This window comes from Myotis brandtii, unplaced genomic scaffold (genome assembly GCF_000412655.1).
Source record: "Myotis brandtii unplaced genomic scaffold, ASM41265v1 scaffold1006, whole genome shotgun sequence".
Taxonomy (NCBI): domain Eukaryota; kingdom Metazoa; phylum Chordata; class Mammalia; order Chiroptera; family Vespertilionidae; genus Myotis; species Myotis brandtii.
The window spans coordinates 66,224-72,683 of NW_005353349.1; positions in this window are offsets into that span (position 1 = coordinate 66,224).

Genomic DNA, 6,460 nt, shown 5'->3' on the forward strand with positions numbered 1-6,460 from the left:
CAGCCCCCAAACCACCACTCCCTCCCCCTGACCTCTGTCAGTCTGTTTCATGTATCCATGCCTCTGGTTCTATTTTGTTTGTCTGTTTATTTTGTTCATTAGATTCCACATGTAAGTGAGATCATATGGTATTTGTCTGTTGGTTTATTTCGCTTAGCATAATAATCTCCAGGTCCATCCATGCTGTTGCAAAAGGTAAGTTCCTTTGTTTTTTTTTATAGCCACATAGTATTTCCCCAGTTTTTTTGTTTGTTTGTTTTTCCCCAGTTTTTTTATCCAGTCATCTACTGATGGGCACTTGGGCTATTTCCAAATCTTGGATATTGTAAATAACACTGTTATTTATATAGGGATGCATGTATTCTTTTTGATTGATGTCTCAGGATTCTTAGGATATATTTCCAGAAGTGGGACCACTGGGTCAAAAGGCAGTTCATATTTAATTTTTTGAGGAAACTCCATACTGTTTTCATTAGTGGTTGCACCAGTTTGCATTTCCACTCGCGTTGTACAAGGGGTCCCTTTTTTCTACATCCTCACCAACACTTGTTTGTTGATTTATTGATGGTAGTCATCCTGGCAGGTGTGAAATGGTATCTCTTTGTGGCTTTAATTAGCACCTCTAATGATTAGTGAAGTTGAGCATTGAATTGTTTATCTTCCTGGTGAGTTGTATAATTTTTAATATATTTTGGAAATGAACCCCTTATCTGATGTATCATTGACAAATATGTTCTCCCATACAGTGGGTTCCTTTTTCATTTTGTTGATGGTTTTCTTTGCTGTACAGAAACTTTTTAGTTTGATGTAGTCCCATTTGTTTATTTTTTCTTTTGTTTCCCTTGTCCTAGGAGATATAACAGCAAAAATATTGCTACAAGACATATCTGAGGTTTTACTGCCTATGTTTTCTTCTGATTTTTATGGTTTTGTGACTTAACCTTTAAGTCTTTTGTCCATTTTGAGTTTATTCTTGTTTATGGTGTAAGTTTGTGGTCTAGTTTCATTTTTTGCATGTGCCCGATTTCACTACTTTTTTACTGAACATAATTTGACTGCAGAATCTGAGAAAAAAGTGATCAGGAGCAACTTGATCCTAGGTAAAATGTAATTAGAATAGATTGTAAGCTAATAATGACACTTTTTTGAGGGGGTCATGTTTTGGTCAACTGGGCAATACATTTATTTTCTGTTGGATTAAGCTTTTTTATGGAAACATTTAGTGAACACATATACACAATTTAGTGTTTGTTTTTCTTAAAAATGTATGGTAATGTGTACATTGTGCATTTTTATATATGTGTGTATATATATATGTGTATATATACACACACACACACACACACACACACACACACACACACACACACACATAGATTAGTGTCTGATGGACACTGCTTGCCAGCTGAATTTACTTTAATTCAACCTCTTCTCTTTTCCTCTCATATTACAGAATCTTCAAAACTAATTACCCTATTTCCCAGCCTCCTTTGCAGCTACGAGTGGCCAGGTGACAGAATTCTGGCCACTAAGACATGAGCAATGTCTGCTGGAGGATTCTGGGATGCTTTCACTTCCATGATTAAAGGAAGAGACCCACTCAGTGTGGCCCAACTTCCTTCTGCCTTCAATTCCTATCTTAAATTCAGGCATGATGCCCAATGCTGGAATAGCTAACTCACAACAATGAAGAAAAGGTCAAGAGATTCAAAAAGAGGCCAACCAGCCCAACCTTGGGGAGCTGCTAGTCTACACCATGCCCACAGTCATCCATATATCCAGAGTTCTTGGCATGTAAGGAACATAAACCCTTATATTTAAGTCACTATATTTGGGTTCCCTGTGTACTTATTGCTGAATGTAGGCCTAACCAATAGGAGTGTAATGACAGACAGCAGAAGAAAAGTCAGTAGGTGGGATTGAGCAGCAGCATTGCAGCTAAAGAAAACTATTCCATGTTCTCCACATGGGCTCTGTGTTTTCCTCCTTCTGTGCTTTTTCTTATAGGGAAATCTCTGCTGAGAACCTTCCCTCTCTGCTGTGCTTCTCCAACCCCATCTTTGTGTGCATAATCCCCCATGGCTCAGCCTCACGGACCATCTCCATCCCTCTATGGAGAACGTATCTCTTCTATTTAAATTTTCATGAAGGATTTTATGTTTTAAATCATACTTTCAAATGACTATATTGTTTGATATTGGTGTTCACATCTTAGCTCCTTTGGTAGAAACTAAGCTCCTTTACATACATTTTTTTTTTCTAAATGAGAATGTGCATGGAAAGTGAATGACACAATCTTACACAAAATATTAGGCATTATTATTATTATTTTGTACTTCCAATGTTTGGTTTGTTCATTCAATAAATAGGTCCCAAGAATTTATGTGCACCATCAGGATTAATAGTATCTTCTCTGATGATAAACAGTTTGGGCTCCATCAGACAATATACGCAGTTTCTTCATCTTTTAAATAGATATAATGTAGTAACATAGGTATTATGGGGAATATGTAAATTAATATATGTAAAATGTATAAAATAGCATCTTTTTAAAAAATATATATTTTATTTATTTATTACAGAGAGGAAGGGAGGGGGATAGAGAGTTAGAAACATCCATGAGAGAGAAACATGGATCAGCTGCCTCCTGCACACCTCCTACTGGGGATGTGCCCACAACCAAGGTACATGCCCTTGACCATAATCGAACCTGGGGCTCTTCAGTCCACAGGCCGGTGCTCTAGTCAGTGAGCAAAACTGGTCAGGGCATAAAATAGCATCTTGCATGTAGCAAACACTCAGGAATATTATTATTATTTACCAGACCATCTATTAGTCTTAAGGTATATATCTAACATGTTCCCTATCATATAGTAGGCCTTCAACAAATATTGAGTGAATAACTGGTGTATGTGTACCTTTGAAATATTTTTTAAAATCTCCAATAAAACTAATTTAAATTCATATATACTTAAGCACATTAATGCTCATGAATAATTCACCTTAAGTAATATGTGTTTATAAATTGATTTTCTTTGGAGATTACATTGAGAATTTCACAACAACTCTTGAAGTAATTGGAGAAGCACTGGCAAATAGCACAAAGCCAGAAAGAGCGTTGACTTAGATCAATTAGGAAATTCATTCACTTTTAAATTCAAAAACTGTCTACACTCTCCCTGCTCTGGTTGAGCACCTGTGGAGGCTCTCACCACCTGGGTCTCCAGCGTGAAAGTCAATCCTCAACCCTAGCCCACAGGGACCCCTGCAGTCTGAGCCCAACACACAGCATCAGCTTTGTTTTCATTTTCAACCCCTTGCCAAGAGTCTGGGCTCTGCAATCAGAATGCCTGCGTTCACAATCTTGTTTGCTAAGTGTGCACTCCCTCTGGGCCTTAGCCCACCACATACAAAATGGAATAACAGAGTTCCCCTCATATTGAGTTATTGTGAAACTTAACTGGGTTCATCAAAGTGAAGTCCTTAGCACAGTGCTGAGCACACAGTGCATGCTCAGTAGGTCTGAATTGTCTTATCCCATTCTACTAACCAGCTAGCCACACTACGCTATTCTCTGGGCTCCTTCCTCCCTCCACAACTTTGCACCTGCCCTTCCCATGATATTGTCCCCTCTCTTGTCCTTCACTGGATAAGCTTCTACTGATACATCAAGACTCATCACAGAAAACACAGTAGTAAGATATATGAGGTGACATGCATCCCCAGAGTTTATAATATTTATGGTGAAACAAACACATAAACAATAGCACTCACAACACCACCAGCTAACCTTATGAGTGAACCACTTAGCAGGGGTCCTCAAACTACGGCCCGTGGGCCACATGCAAATACAAATATTGTATTTGTTCTCGTTTTGTTTTTTTACTTCAAAATAAGATATGTGCAGTGTGCATAGGAATTTGTTCATAGTTTTTTTTTTAAACTATAGTCCGGCCCTCCAACGGTCTGAGGGACAGTGAACTGGCCCCCTGTTTAAAAAGTTTGAGGACCCCTGACAGGAAGCTTTTCCCAAGTACCCACAGATCTGCTAATGAGGAATATTTGACATTTCTTTCTAGTCACCATTCGATCTAAGTAAGAACCAGTTATCAGCCTGGGAAGAGATTCCTAGTCCCTTAAATCGAGGTTGATTGGCAGATCTTTGCTGAGTCAGGGAGGGGACTAATACTTGTTGAGTTCCTATGATGTGTTGGCCCTGCATGAGTGCTTCATATGTCCTCATATTTAATCTTTAGTACAACCCTAGGGAGTAGACAGTGTTATTCATTTTACACAGGAGGAAACTGAGGCAAAGAGAGGTCATATGACTTGCTTGTTTTTACACAGCTATGGATATTGGCTCTGGGAATTGAATTCAGATGTCTCTGCTGACACAGTCTTGCATTTCCCTGGGTTTTGTTAGAGAGGAGATGAAGCAGTGTTGGGTTACAGGAGTGGAGAGAGAATAGAAGAGTTCAGGCAGGCAGGAAAGCCAAATTTTCTACCCTTGCCAATCTTATTAAGCAGGGATCCTGACTAAAATCCTGCCAGGTGTTCATTAATAACAGAGAAAAATACATCTGTGTAGGCTCATTTTATTTGCAGAATGGGAATTGCTGGGCCATGATCACACAGAAGTGTTTCACTTGGAAAACGAGAACTTTGATCATTGTATTCTGAATACATTCAGAATTACTCATGGGATGTTGGAAAGCCTGCTTTAGAATCAGCCATCCAGCAACTGGAAGCTGGATTCTACCATATGAGTTGTCAGACTTCAGGCAAGTGATTTGAACTCATTGAGCCCTTAGTTGCCTCATCTAAGAATGGGATTATTGGCAATGTCAACTCAGAAGACAATAATGAGAAACTATTAAATGAGGTATGAGTAGGGTGGATATGTAATTTATTATTCAAACAGGGACACTGTGGAAGTGTGTGTGTGGGGGAAGCCCTGCAAGAACTTATACTAGGATAATAAGTATAAACTCATACCATCTTGAGCAAACTGGATTGTATGGCCACACTAGGTATGATTTATAGAAGTGCCTAGCACAGTGGTTCACAGCTAGTAAATACCTGTAAATGCTCTTTCCTGTACTTTAAGGGTAAGTATTTAGCACAATTCAAAAATTAAGCTACGTTGTACCATTTGAAAATTTCTGAACATTTTAGACTTGCGGGCAGAGAAAGCTCGGCCAGGGCCCTATTAGTCATCAGCTATTCATGCTCTCAAGTCTGACAGAGCAGTGAACATGTACAGACTCCTCAGAACAACAGAACTGACTTCTCAGTATAGTCAGAAGAGGACAACTTGAGATGATTTGTTCAAAGGGAAGAGGAAGAAAGGTATTTGCTGTAATCTATTTAAAAACAAACAGAAAACATACCAGCTTCAGATCAGAAGTTGGGAAGGGGGAGTGTCAAATAACAGAAGGAAACAAGTAGGAACAGCTCATTTATTCACCGATATCTGCTAAGGAGTTAGGGTGGGAGACCAAAATATTCCAGCAAGATGAGGCATCTTCAGCCACTGCTGAACATACTCTGGAGGAAATAGCAGGGGATGAAGGTAGAAATCCTAGGATTTTGTCTTTCTGACAAACAGTGTATTCTTAATGAATGTAAGTTTCTTTCCTTTTGCTTCCTTTGTAGTCAGGATTTTTAAAATAATCTGAGAAGCTGATTTACAGTTTCCACCCACATCCTATTAGCTGCTGGACTGAGGAGAAGTTGATGGTCACTAATATTTGCTTAATCATCAACCTCCCTTCCCTCCTCCTCCCTTCCTCACTTCCTTCTTCCCTCTCTCCTTCCTTCCTTCCCTCCTCCCTCCCCCTCCCTTCCTCTCTTCCTTCTTCCCTCTCCTCTTCCTTCCTTCCCTCCTCCCTCCCCCCCTTCCCAACTTCTCTCCTTGCTTCCACACTATTTATTGAGACAGAAACTGAGGATATAGTCGTGGATAGACAGGCTCACCTTTGTCAGGGAAGATAGACATTGGGCAGATAATTAACTACAACTTGTAGGAACTGCCCTGAGATCAGAGTCTGCTTTTCACCTCAAGTCCTTGATTATTGATATAAGTTTGACATGTGCATGTGGCTTTCTCAACGCATCTTAAATCCAACACGTTCAATATGCAATTCATGATCCTTCTTCCACATCTAGCTCTTCTTGGCCTGCCTTCCTTGTCAGAGTGGATGGTGTCACTAACTCCCCAGCCCTTGTATTTATACTTTATTATTGTTCTTGGTTCACTGAAGCAGAGTCTTGGGGAGAATGTGAGTTGTGTGTTCGAAGAGCCCAGCAGTTAATGGGAGTGTAATTTGTTGAGAGTGCAAAATTTGACCATTAACTTTTGGGTTGTATTAGAGATGAGCGTGTGAGTGTGTGTGTGTGTGTGTGTGTGTGTGAAAGGAGGCATATGGAGGAGTCTGAGGGGAAGAGAAGGGATCTCCAA